This window comes from Protomyctophum parallelum, assembly GCF_964188405.1.
Source record: "Protomyctophum parallelum genome assembly, chromosome: 19".
Classification (NCBI taxonomy): domain Eukaryota; kingdom Metazoa; phylum Chordata; class Actinopteri; order Myctophiformes; family Myctophidae; genus Protomyctophum; species Protomyctophum parallelum.
In genome coordinates this window covers 30,753,523-30,767,498 of record NC_139717.1, presented here as the reverse complement: position 1 = coordinate 30,767,498, position 13,976 = coordinate 30,753,523, and positions in this window count along the sequence as shown.

Below are 13,976 nucleotides of genomic sequence, written 5' to 3'. Positions count from 1 at the left end.
GGCCAGCCTATTCCAAAACTGTGGGCCTATCTTGTAATTTACACACGCACGAACGCATGCACGCACGCACGCACGCACGCACGGACAAACACACACACACACACACACACGCGCACAGTCGCACACACACACACGCACACACACACACACACACACACACACACACACACACACACACACACACACAGTCCATATGATTCTCTCTAGTCCGATATAATAATATGGAATATTAATATAGAATAATATGGAGAGATGTAGTCCTACATTATAAGAGACAGGGATACAGACTGTAGAGTATGTACTGTATGATGCAATGCTAAATTCTGATCACTATTATTATTAAAGGCATGCCTCCTGGCAGAGAATTGTGTTTTGTTGAGCGCACCTTTCAGTATCAACTCAGCATTTCTATACAGATGCTGTGCAGATACGAACTAGAAATCATCTGCGTGTTTTGATTTCAAAGTCTAGCTGATTTAAAAGCTTAGACTTGTTTTGAATAAATCCACACTTTAAATTAGATTTTCATACATTCCTGAAATGCGCTTAATCCAATTAGGCCTACCATGGAAAATTTTCAACAGCAACAAGAACCCATTTTACCCAATCAAGTGAGAGGTGTGGATGGGATGCAGCCTATAGGCCACAAAGGATGAATGCGTTACTGTGCGTGTCCTGTAACTGTTTTCCCTACACATTTGAACCCTGTCTCTCTGGGTGTCCAATGTTTCAATGATCACTTAAATCAATGTTTTCTGAATCAGTTTAAAGTTAATGTTTAGCATAAAGTCCCAGTGGGTCCCAGTGCGTCTGAGCAGACACAGGCAGGCAGCCGCACCGCTAAGTTGCTATTTCCTGCAATGACCAACGCGATTGGATATCGTGGATGGATGGCCGACTGTGATTGGGAGCTGCAGCAGCTCACCTGGACACTGTAGCTTCCATTGGCATATTCATCAGATGATTTATGAATATTAATAAGCCGACTGCTGGGCGCAGTGGGTGCCCAGTGGCTGCAGGGCATTGTGGGAAATTAGCCGCATCACTAATTGTGATCCCCCTCCCCCGAGTCTGTCAATCACATCAGCGTATAGGATGAGACTTTGGGGGCACCTGTAGCTTAACAATATATATGTATGAAAAATGTGTGCGTGCGTGCGTGTGTGTGTGTGTGTGTGTGTGTGTGTGTGTGCATGCGTGCATGCGTGCGTGCGTGTTCAGACTAGGCCACAAGACCACTCTGTTACCATGGCAACCTCTGCTATCAGAACACACAAGGCTAAAGTGTGGGATCTCATCTGGGGGAGACAGGCTGTGAGGTTGAGAGGCAAAACGAGCCATGGAGAGATGGGTAAAAGAGTGAGGGTGTGTAATATAGAGGTGTTTCAGTAAAGCAACTTGTAATTTTGCAACTCTGTTCATGTTTTTTAATGTCTGAATCTCTGATGTTGTTTCACCCCCTCTCTGTCCATATTAAAGGGATAGTTCAGCCTTTTTTAACCTAAACTGTATGAAATACTTGCCTTTAATATATTGGTTGCAACTGTATTAATTGATTGTCCCGTGGTGGGAGTTCTGCTCTGGTTCCGGTCATTTTGTGGGGGGCACTGGGTCCACGCAGTAAAAGTAAATTAATTCACAAAACTAATGTCATTTGTATTGTATATAGCGCAACTTTCGTTCAACTTTGACCCCTCTATCACATGGAACTATTGTTTTGGGGCGTAGTGATATGGTCACAAGAAACATAGTTCTGTGTGATAGAGGGGTCAAAAATGAATGAAAGTTGCACTAATATTTTAGAAATAGGTCAACAATACAAATGACATTAGTTTTGTGGATTCATTTACTTTTAATGCGTGGCCCCAGTGCCCCCCACGAAATGACCAGAAGTACTTAAAATTTCACCAAAACCAGAGCAGAACTCCCACCACGGGATTCGGGCAATCAATTAATACAGTTGCAAACACTATGGCAAGTATTTCATACAGCAGTTTAACGGCCGCTAATTGTTTAATCAAACGATCGACGCTGCTTAATACGCTATACCCGACATTTGTTTAATGCGTTTAATTCGCCGTATTTTAATAATTAAAAATAAACTCCAACTTTGCCGCGGACCTGGTGATGACAACTTCATGTTATGATGACGAAACCGGAAATCAACCCATGCGCTGCAGGCTGCTAGGGCTTCCGGGAAATTGAGGCCAATGCAAGTGAACGGGGGTTTGTCTGGACTCAAACACCTCTTGGAGGCGGATCTTGTGGAGCACCATCATGGCCAGGTGTTGCCGAACATAACAAACGGACAGATTATTTTTCGCCGGATTTTCACGGATCAAAAGCCCAAATACTTCAGCGTATGCTCTAAAGGTAATTTTTTAATCTCGGCAGCGTCGAATATTTGATTAAAATGTGTGTAAAGCGTGATAAGCAGTAAAAATCTGAACTATCCCTTTAAGTCCAAATCTGCTCCTTTGAACTACAGGAGACATGGCATGACCTGTACATAGAAACACCCTTTAACAGGTTCCCCGCAAGTAGTCACTATGCTGTACTTTCTGAGGCTGTGGCCACTGGCCACCTCAACATGATGCACCTGTCTGTGGTTTAGCAAGTGTTAAAACTTTCAGAATTAACCACTCTGGGTTTTACCACCTATTTGTGGTCGCCACCAGGCTGAAGGCCAGTGGACCGTCTGTGTGTGTGTGTGTGTGTGTGTGTGTGTGTGTGTGTGCGCGTGTGTATATATGAAAAAGTATTACATTTTATCGATATGCATGACATCTTTGTATGAGATGTAATACAGTTTGTTGGCGCCCTTTGGGTATGTGTCTTGAGTTGTGGTGCGTGGGGGCCACAATGTTCCTTTGAACATTTGAAAAGTGCATTAATTTGATCTTTGAATAAAAGTTTGAATTCATGAACAATTTTCTATCTTTATTTTTTCATTACTATGCCCATCACTAAACCTGTTAAGCGATTGATGGAATGTGTATGAATGGGCTAAGCTTAGTCGAATAATATAAGGCATGTGAAGGTTAATAAGTGGCCCTGCTGTGTGAAGGACATATTTGCCTTGCATGCTTAACACACATGAATACATTCTAGGACATGAAAAGAAGTAGGATGCATAGATTTTGATGTAATGGAGAGAAGATTTCTAACAGTTCACAATCACTTCCACAACATTTTTCCGTGCACAATATTCATTAGCCTCATAGCATAATTGCCTAAGTCTTTATTTTTATTTTTTAAAGGTTTTCAGGAAGGAAGAAATAAAAAATTAAAATATACCGGGTAGTATAGAGTTCAAGTGGTTTTAGCATGGTAATTGTCTAACCTTCCTAACAAATAAAATTGAGAATTAGTTTTTTATCGATATCTCTTACCAGCTCTGGTCATGCATGCACTTGTCTATGTTGCATATACACTTAACCCCAGCATTATAATTGTGTGTCATGAAAAGAAAGGTGATTATTTTAGTGTTCTCAATAATGCAACCTCCTGCTGCTTCCTGCATTATGTGCATTTTCAAAACAGGTGGTACGCAGGGCCGTTGAGTGATTTCCAGCAAGCGGATCCAAACTCCAACTCTTAGATAAATTATCACCTGCACAGATTGTCTTGCCAGAAAGTAGCTCATGACATGTCTATACAGTGGATTTTTACGAAACAAAACCTTTGCAGATAGAAAAGAGGATAATCGAAGCTTTCCGTACATCAGAGCTGTTGGTGAGTTTAACCTTGTTTAATACAACAGTCAATGGTTGGTGTTGCAACTCTAGATTCAACATATAGAGGAGAAAGAAAATATAGTGTTGCAAATTGCGGCGAAAATAGGCAAACATTCGCAGAAGAGATTTGGTGTCGAGGGAAAAAAGAAGGAGACCAAGTATAAACCCTTTGGGTACCCCGGTCAACAATACTGTAGTGTTCAAGTGGTAAATTAATGTTAATATAATGCTGTCATTGAACACACATTAATTAATTATCAATATTTGTTACGAATTTGTACGATCGGTTAGGATTTGTAGAGGCTCGACAAGGTTTCTCCACGTTATTGACGACTAAAATACTTGTATTAACTCATCTCATCGCAGGTTTGTGTTTTGAGACACAGCAACGTGTGTCATTTCAACACATCTTTTTCAGAGAGTGAGGTTTTCCAGCCTTGATGAGGTGTATAAGCTCTCTGTTGGCAGAGATACAACAGTGTGTTGCAGGTGAGTGAAGTCATTAATATTTCCTCTGTATCAATATCACCAGTAGTGGAATGGTGCTTGTGTGAATGTGTGGTTGTGTGAATGAGTGTGCATGTATGTGCTTGTGTGTATGGTAAGCTTTTGTGTGTGTGTGTGTGTGTGTGTGTGTGTGTGTGTGTGTGTGTGTGTGTGTGTGTGTGTGTGTGTGTGTGTGTGTGTGTGTGTGTGTGTGTGTGTGTGTGTGTGTGTGTGTGTTTCAGATTGACAGGTGGATGATCTCAGTGAGTAGTGCACCCTGGGATCGACTGCATAATCAGGGAGACAAAGGAGCAAAGAGAGAGAGAGAGAGAGAGAGAGAGAGGGGGGGGGGGAAGAGAGGGGGGGGAAGAGAGGGAGGGAGAGGGGGAGAGAGAGAGAGAGAGAGAGAGAGAGAGAGAGAGAGAGAGAGAGAGAGAGAGAGAGAGAGAGAGGGAGGGAGGGAGAGGAGAGGGAGAGGGGGGAGAGAGAGAGAGAGAGAGAGAGAGAGAGAGAGAGAGAGAGAGAGAGAGAGAGAGAGAGAGAGAGAGATAGGGAGAGAGAGTGAGAGAGAGCTAGGGAGAGAGAGAGGGAGGAATGAGAGAAGCGGAGAAGTACGGAATAGTAAAATTCCCAGAGGGTTGATGGGGTTGTATGCTCTCGTCTCTGTTTATTTCCCTGCATTCGTTTGAAATGGTTTGCCTGTGTGTGTGTGTGTGTGTGTGTGTGTGTGTGTGTGTGTGTGTGTGTGTGTGTGTGTGTGTGTGTGTTCAGTTTGTTCACACGCTTGTGTGCATTGGTGAGCTTCTCTATCTAAGGGTGTGTGTGTGTGTGTGGGGGGGGGGGGGGGGGGGGGGCATGTGTTTGATGGCTTGCAGTGGTAAATGGGTTCAATGCGAGAACAGCAAAGGTTCCACATCACGAGCCTATACCGTGCTAATTATACAGGAGGAGCATTGTGTGCTATCAGCGTGCAACTCACCTCTCTCACACACACACACACACACACACACATGGCATAAACATATATGCCTCCCATATTGACTATGTTGCAGTATGTGTATTGTGTATTCTCTTGCGCTGGTGTGCGCACCTGTAATGAGGGTGTTTGACTTATCCGGTGTGTGATCTCAGGTGCATGCTTTATACAATGTGGGTGACATCCGGTGTCAATGTTATACACTAACTAGGATTACACATACAAACAACTAATTTAAGAAAACAACACTCAAGCAAGCCAGCCAAACTAATCTTTGAACTTGTCAAGTTGATCTCTCTGTCCTTTCCGCCCACTTTTACTGGCATTCCTTCACAGTTTCCCATTTACATATACGTATGTGTCTCTACGGATGCATCCTATATGGAACATTGTGAGAAACGGGGTCTGGCGATGATGATTTGTCTGGGGCAGGGTTTAGCAGATGGGATCAAATCAATACAGATAATATTTGTGAGGAACAACAACAAAAAAGACAAAATGCTTGCCATAAAATGTTACTCAGAAGCATCATTGTTGTGGAAATTATCATTTCTACCTGCTTTGGGGTTAAATGCATGATTGGGATGCCAGACTCTAAAACAAAAGGAAAAAGGTACCAAATAATTTGGGTGCCATGGTTTTGGTCCAGTGGGCAGCTCACTGGACCAAAGCGCTGCTGTTCAATAAACATTGTGCTTTGAGAACAGCTCATTACCTAACACACCATACCATTGTTGTTAACTCACAAGAGTTCATGTCTGTTAATATGTAGCAGTATCAATACTGTATGCACACAAACAATATACCAAATAGAAAGAGAGAAACACAGATAATTGCATAATGTTACATGTTTATCGTTCAGAAATAGAGGACATTTTATGGACGCCCCACCAAATAGGAAGTATGCACCATGATCCTGTCACTATACTACAAATAATGAGTTATATGAAAGTTGAAAACATTCAGTTATAAAGACCATCAATTGGAGCAATAACTATTGATTTAATGGTCAATTACTGGACCTTTATTTTGAACAAGTTTGTATAGTCACACCTCTACTCGCTGTCCCGGATCAGCCAACTTCTCTTCTCTTCTCTCCCATCATATTAAACACGGAATCCCTATATAATGAATTAGTTGACCAGGGCCTCTATATGTTGGAAATCACTGAAGACTTTCAGAAATCAACGGAGTTCAAAGAGCTTGCATCCGTCTGTCTGTCCATCTGCCTCTCTTTTGCCGGGCTCTGATTAACTGGTTAGTCCTATAGCTGTCCACCGACTTATTTTTCCAACCCCCAAAACAAGAGACAGCACAGGCATTTCTGTCTGTCTGCTTGTCTCTTTTTGACCGTCTGTCCATGCACATACATACTGTAGGAACTGTCCACCAGGCATTGGATACATCCCTAAACCTGCCTCTGCCAGTTTGGATCACAGCGTGTATTTGGCTTGCCACGTTGGTTCATTCAAATAGATTCTTAATTAATTTCTCTTAGCAGAGGTCTCGGCCTTCTTCATCTAGTTAATCCAATGTACGTTATACACATCCTCTCTCACGCGCGCACAATATACATTCAAACAGCTCTGCTTTAAAAGATTACAGAGATTATGCAGGAATTACATGATCAAAGTCATTGAACCTGTATCGGCCTGCTTGCATGTGTCTGCTCACTAGACTTAACAGTGTGTTTGCGCGGGTGCATATGTGTGCGTGTGTGTGCACGCGTGTCTGCCTCCTCACAGAGACATGCAGGTTAATCTCCCCTCAGGCTGCTCTGCCAGAGCGGCGCACTCTGCTGGTGGGGACGAAGAATAACAACATGGATTCACCCCTTCCTCGTACATTAACAAGCTTCTCCACCCATCAATAACTAGGGGTCACTCCAAACAATCCAGGCAGGATTATTATAGTCCTTATAGGCCTTTTGGAAAATGGCTAATTTGTCAAACTGCCTCTCGAGACAGGACAGCATGCTGGGATGTATCCTTTTTAACAACCCAGCAAGTGTGTGAATGTCTGTGCTGGAGCAGTATACTGGACAGGGTTGTGTGTTTGTTTGTGTTTTGTGTAAACACAAGACTGTGTCATTTGCTGCATATTTATGTAACTAGACAAGAGTCAGACATGTTGCCAGGAAATATCTCATAAAATAATATTGCATTGTGTTATACCATGGCTGTATATGCATTTACATAGCACAAAATACTGGGCATTCTGCATAATTTGTACTTTAAGTACGTTTTGATACCAGTACTTTTACTTAAGTAAGTTTTGAAATTCTGGACTTTTACTTGTAATTGAGTATTTCTACATTGTGGTATTGATACTTTTACTTAAGTAAAACAAATTAGTGTACTTTTTGCAACACTGAAACTATAATGTGAGAGCATAATATAGGTATAGGGCCTTAAGATAAATTATCCTGTTTCCCGTGAGCACAGGTGGTATATAATGCTAAAGAATTACAGGAAGAGGTTAATCACATTAAGGGGAAGCGATAGAAAAACAGCTAACATGGAGACAGACAACATGGAGACAGGACAACATGGAGACATGGAGACAGACAACTTGGAGACATGGAGACAGACAACATGGAGACAGACAACATGGAGACAGACAACATGGAGACAGACAACATGGAGACATGGAGACAGACCAACATGGAGGACAGACAACATGGAGACATGGAGACAGACAACATGGAGACATGGAGACAGACAACATGGAGACAGACAACATGGAGACAGACAACTTGGAGACAGACAACTTGGAGATAGACAACATGGAGACATGGAGACAGACAACTTGGAGACATGCAGACAGACAACATGGAGACAGACAACATGGAGACAGACAACTTGGAGACATGGAGACAGACAACTTGGAGACATGGAGACAGACAACATGGAGACATGGAGACAGACAACTTGGAGACAGACAACATGGAGACAGACAACTTGGAGACATGCAGACAGACAACATGGAGACATGGAGACAGACAACTGGAGACAGACAACATGGAGACATGGCGACAGACAACTTGGAGACAGACAACATGGAGACATGGAGACAGACAACTTGGAGACAGACAACATGGAGACATGGAGACAGACAACTTGGAGACATGCAGACAGACAACATGGAGACAGACAACTTGGAGACAGACAACTTGGAGACATGGAGACAGACAACTTGGAGACATGGAGACAGACAACTTGGAGACATGGAGACAGACTACATGGAGACATGGAGACAGACAACTTGGAGACAGACAACTTGGAGACAGACAACTTGGAGACATGGAGACAGACAACTTGGAGACATGGAGACAGACAACTTGGAGACATGGAGACAGACAACTTGGAGACATGGAGACAGACAACTTGGAGACATGCAGACAGACAACATGGAGACAGACAACTTGGAGACAGACAACTTGGAGACATGGAGACAGGACAACTTGGAGACAGACAACATGGAGACATGGAGACAGACAACATGGAGACATGGAGACAGACAACTTGGAGACATGGAGACAGACAACTTGGAGACATGGAGACAGACACGTGGAGACATGGAGACAGACAACATGGAGACATGGAGACAGGACAACTTGGAGACATGGAGACAGACAACTTGGAGACATGGAGACAGACAACATGGAGACAGACAACATGGAGACATGGAGACAGACAACATGGAGACAGACAACTTGGAGACATGGAGACAGACAACGTGGAGACATGGAGACAGACAACGTGGAGACATGGAGACAGACAACGTGGAGACATGGAGACAGACAACGTGGAGACAGACATTCAGAGTGACAGTAAGTGAATGAAGGAGAGAGAGAGAGAGAGAGAGAGAGAGAGAGAGAGAGAGAGAGAGAGAGAGAGAGAGAGGAGAGAGAGAGAGAGAGAGAGAGAGAGAGAGAGAGAGAGAGAGAGAGAGAGAGAGAATAAAGAGAAATAATGCAACCTGGTCACCATGGTTCCCAACAGAAGAGAGTGAATAACTTGTGTAAGAGTCAGGACACATGCAGGCAAAACTTTATGTTAAATGCAAATAAACAAATATCTAAACATTCTGTTTTTATTTAAAATACAGCAACTATTTTACATTTTAGATTTTAAAGATTCTCAACAGCAGATGATGATTGGTGCATTGTCTATAGGACCTGCAGCAACATGGACATAGTCATATGAGGGTAAAAAACAAACAAAAAGGTACAATTAACTATTAACCCATGCACGTAAATGAAAGCAGGACACTAAGCAGGCAGGCCTACAGATCCTGAAATCCCAATGCAGACAGAAAGATGTGCTATGAATTAGAATCCAAAAGAAAGTATGCACATCTCTAGAAAACTTGTTGAACAAGATACAAGATGTTGTCCACATACTGTTTCCCAATGCAATTTTATTAAGGATAATAAAATTGCATTGGGAGCTACTAAACAGTGTGCGGACAACATCTCCTTTTCCGGTTTCCATACTGTATAAAATCCATACTTATATACTCAGAGTGTAAAATGGACCTCTAAAAGTTGAGGTATGAGGTTAACCCATGGCAGGCAACTTGAGGAAAGAAAATATAGGCCTAAATATAATGATATAATTAGGCCCCAAAAGCACAGACTTTATGAAGCCATGTATGTATAGCTAAATGAAGGACAGACACTCAACCATTGCGTCAGTGGTGTATAAAGTAAACCAAGTATGTAAATAGGCCTACTATATTTAAGTAGAATTTTGAGGTATTTTTTCTTTCTTCAGCATGTTAAAATTTCAATACTTGTATACGTTGAACAAATCTGCTATTTTCAAAATGTGTTTTTAATACATTTTGAAATGGGACAATTTGCACAATGATTACTTTTACTTTTACTCGAGTACATTTTTAATATGGGACTTGTAACAGTCAGCAGACTATATACATTTCAGTATAACTTTTACTAAAGTAAAACGTTGTGAGTACTTCCATCAATGATAAAACCCAGAGTCATGTGGTCACTCATGGTCACTGAAGGAGACGGTATATAGGCCTATTATACTCAAGTAAAATGGCATTTATTTATTACAAGGTTTCACAGCGACCATTATTTGTAGTATCCGCAAGCAATGCATGTTAGTTTACTATTGATGTAATAGTTGGTAATTCAAGTATTTCAAGGCTTGAAATTTGAAATGATGGCGAAAATCTGGAGGAAGTGTTTTCTATTTTTCCTTCCTTTGTGTGCTTAAAAAAGATCCCGTGACGGCTTGATGGGAAATACTCATAATATAATTTTGCCTTTCGTGTGATCTTAACGAGCACTTCAGAAACTCTTCAAACGAGAAGTTGAGCTAATAGGCATCGATCGGCACGCAAAAAAACGACAACCACGTTACAGAGAGAGAGAGAGAGAGAGAGAGAGAGAGAGAGAGAGAGAGAGAGAGAGCACGCAACGCAATCACGCTATATCTGACCCAACAGCTGCTTAAGTTAAGTTTTGTAGCAGGATCAATTTGAAAGCTGTGGCCGCTGAAATCATGTGGCCGATTAAGTATTGTTAATCATTAACCATACAGTCCCCTCTGCCATTCATTGATCGCCTGAATGGAAGGACCCTGCATGGCCTCAATATGAAAAGGCTGCTATATACGGGTTAATAGCCTAGCCCTAGTGCTTTACATACATCCATTAAGCGGGAAAATAATCTTAAAGTTTACCTGATGTCTGTTACACATGCCACATGGTCATGGAGGCCCTATAATAATCAAAACATCCCAGTCAATATTTATTTAAATGCTAAATGAGGCTAATGATATAACAGCTTTCTATGCAGCAATAATAATAATAACTAGTATTAATATAGGCTACAATGTTAATTAATATAAAAAGTTTGTTTTCGTTCAATAAAAGTCCATGATTGGATTTGGATTAGTTTATGCCTCCAATATGTTGGTGAGTGTGTGGCCGTTGAAGAGCGGCAATGAGCAGATTGGCCTTTTTCATGCACATAGAGGGCACTCTTTTGTTTTTAGGCAGCTGGCACGTGTCTGCCCTGAATGAACTCCTTAATGCACTTCAGCTCACTGGAGGAGTATAATTACTCACACAATGAGCAACAATTACATTCCCTAATTGACAACACAAACGGTCAGTGATACTACAGGCCTCAGAACGGATATGGAGGCTAAACATTTAATAATGCTTGGTATTATCAAGTTGATAAAGTAAGACACTGGCAGCAGTACAGGGCAGGCTGTTGCCGATTTCTGTAGGCATATATCTAAAAAGGTTATTATAGCCTATTTATTATTTATAACACACACACACACACACACACACACACACACACACACACACACACACACACACACACACACACACACACACACACACACACACACACACACACACACACACACACACACACACACACAAACAAGGGATTTTTGATTGGTTTATAGACATCCCTACCAGTGCACAATGTTGCACATGCATGTTTAAGACTGAACAAGTTTGAACTTGGGAATGCAACACTTTAAAGGGGCTATTTATTCTGCAAAACTATACAGTTCTTAAACTATGGCATATTATTATGTTGGTTAAGTGTAATCTCTGGGATAATATAGCCATGAGTCCTGACTGACTCAATATCGTGTCTATAACGGTCTGCCTGCTCATTTTAATAGCGGCCACCTGTTTTCCTGTCTGTATTTCCTGTCACGCACTGTGAAATTAATTTGGTGAAAAATCTTTAAGGCTAAATATGGAAGCCATTGGCTTTTCAGGGAGTTCCCCCCTCCAACCCCCCTCTTTCCAAACCAACAGTAAATCCACAATTAGTAGTTCCAAATTAGCATATTAACCTGCGGTTCTTTATGCACGTCATTATGTAGGTCAAACACTAGCATTTTCTTAATTGCTTTCTCTGTTGATCGAGGACAAACATGTTCTGCATCATGGTGGCTCGTTTGTTATGTCCAGTCGTTATTTGGGCTGTCTGCCCGTCTCTCTCTCCATTGCAAAGGTAGAGTATGTCCGGGCTTAACGGACGCTCATGCCATATGAGTCCGATAATGTCTGACCGGCAGCAGACTGATTAAAATTCCACACAGCAGACAGACTCGTAAACAAGGCCCGCACATGCGCGTAAAGAGGCACGGCGCACTGTCTGTAGCCTATACGAACACATTACTACTATATGGCTTAAGATGTAATAAGTGGAACTAACTGTTTTTATGTGTTTATGAAACACGTGAAGCAATTCGAATATTTTGTCCGGTTGTTGTTAAACGGTCGGACCTACCAGTACCTTGGCTAAACTAACGCAAAGCCGCCCCACCTGACTCGGGAGAACTGAGAAATCTAAAAGACTAAATCTGCTATTATTAACAGGAGTGAACTATAGGCCTATACAGCTCATGGGTCACATCCGAGGACTATAGTGACCTATACACGATCACGTATATCATAAGAGTTTTACCATGAGGCATGGCCTGCTGTATAGGCCTATACCTCTTGGGTTTTAGGCTGTTCAAATAAGTTTATTTTTGTATTGGTACAAACCGAAATAATTCGCGAATTGAACAACTTCAATTAATTGTTCGTCAAAGTTGTTTGTTATACATACGTTTTGTTGCAATAAACAGTCCACCGGATCCTTGTTAAATTTGAACGAATCATTTTTGATAATCTGATCCATAACGACCAGAGCTAGACATTCTGATATCCATCTCATTTTTTTTAAAGACACCTGCTCTAAAACTGGTCATATGGGCAACAGTGACGCGGGTCTGGCGCCCATCTGAAAGTATTGCCTGTGGGCTGATAGTGAGAGAGGGTGGTAAGGCTTAGGTGTTCGGGGGTCTGGCGGCTGGCTGCGGTGATCAGTCCTTTCCCTGCCTCGTCAGGCGGCAGATGGAGTGGTTCCAACTAAGCCCGGAGAAGAAGACTGACTGCGCATCTGCTAGGCCTGTACTGCGCTCCCGGCGCCCGGTATATACAGGCAGGCAGCGGGGCCACTCCTCGACGTTAAGCCCTATTAGCACCGTCTACCGTGCAACTGGTGCCTGGGTCTGACGGCGATGGCGGAGCATGCTCTGTCGACCCCCCCCCCCCCCCCCATCATGCTTGCACGCACGCACATGTATAGGCCTATGTGACAGACAGATGCATGCACGCACATTCATTTTCTGCTTCTCTCTCCTCTCTCTCCTTCCATCCACCCCCCACCCCCCACCCCATCCCTCCCTCGCTCTCTACCCGGTGGCCTCGTGTGCATCCCTTTTAATCCTCGCATGCGACAGCCGGCCTTCACCAACCGGAGGTTTCGCCGAGCCTCCAGGCAAAACAATCGAACAGTTAATTAAAATATAAGAGACCTTGAGAACTTGTAAAGGAGGCTATTTAAAGCAACGCCGCGTGTAACGTTTGGGGTTTGTGGCTTACAGTTTATACATTTTGCGCGCGACGGCACACGGGAACGTTAAACAGAAGCCTTATGCTTAATGGGGATTTCTGGTGCAACAGGGTCCCCTGCAAGTACAGAATATGGACTGCATTATAATTGGGAGTGGAAGAAAATAACGTTTTTTGGGGGGTGGTGCCATCGTAACAATGTATACACAGATCCAGTTATTTTGTATTATTATTGTTATTCTTATAAGCACCCAAGGCCAGAGAGCAGCATGCAGGAACAGATGGGTATATTATACATTCCTTAATTAAAGTGCAGAGTCAATACCGGCGTCACAGCGTCGGCCCATGTGACAGTCTGCACATTA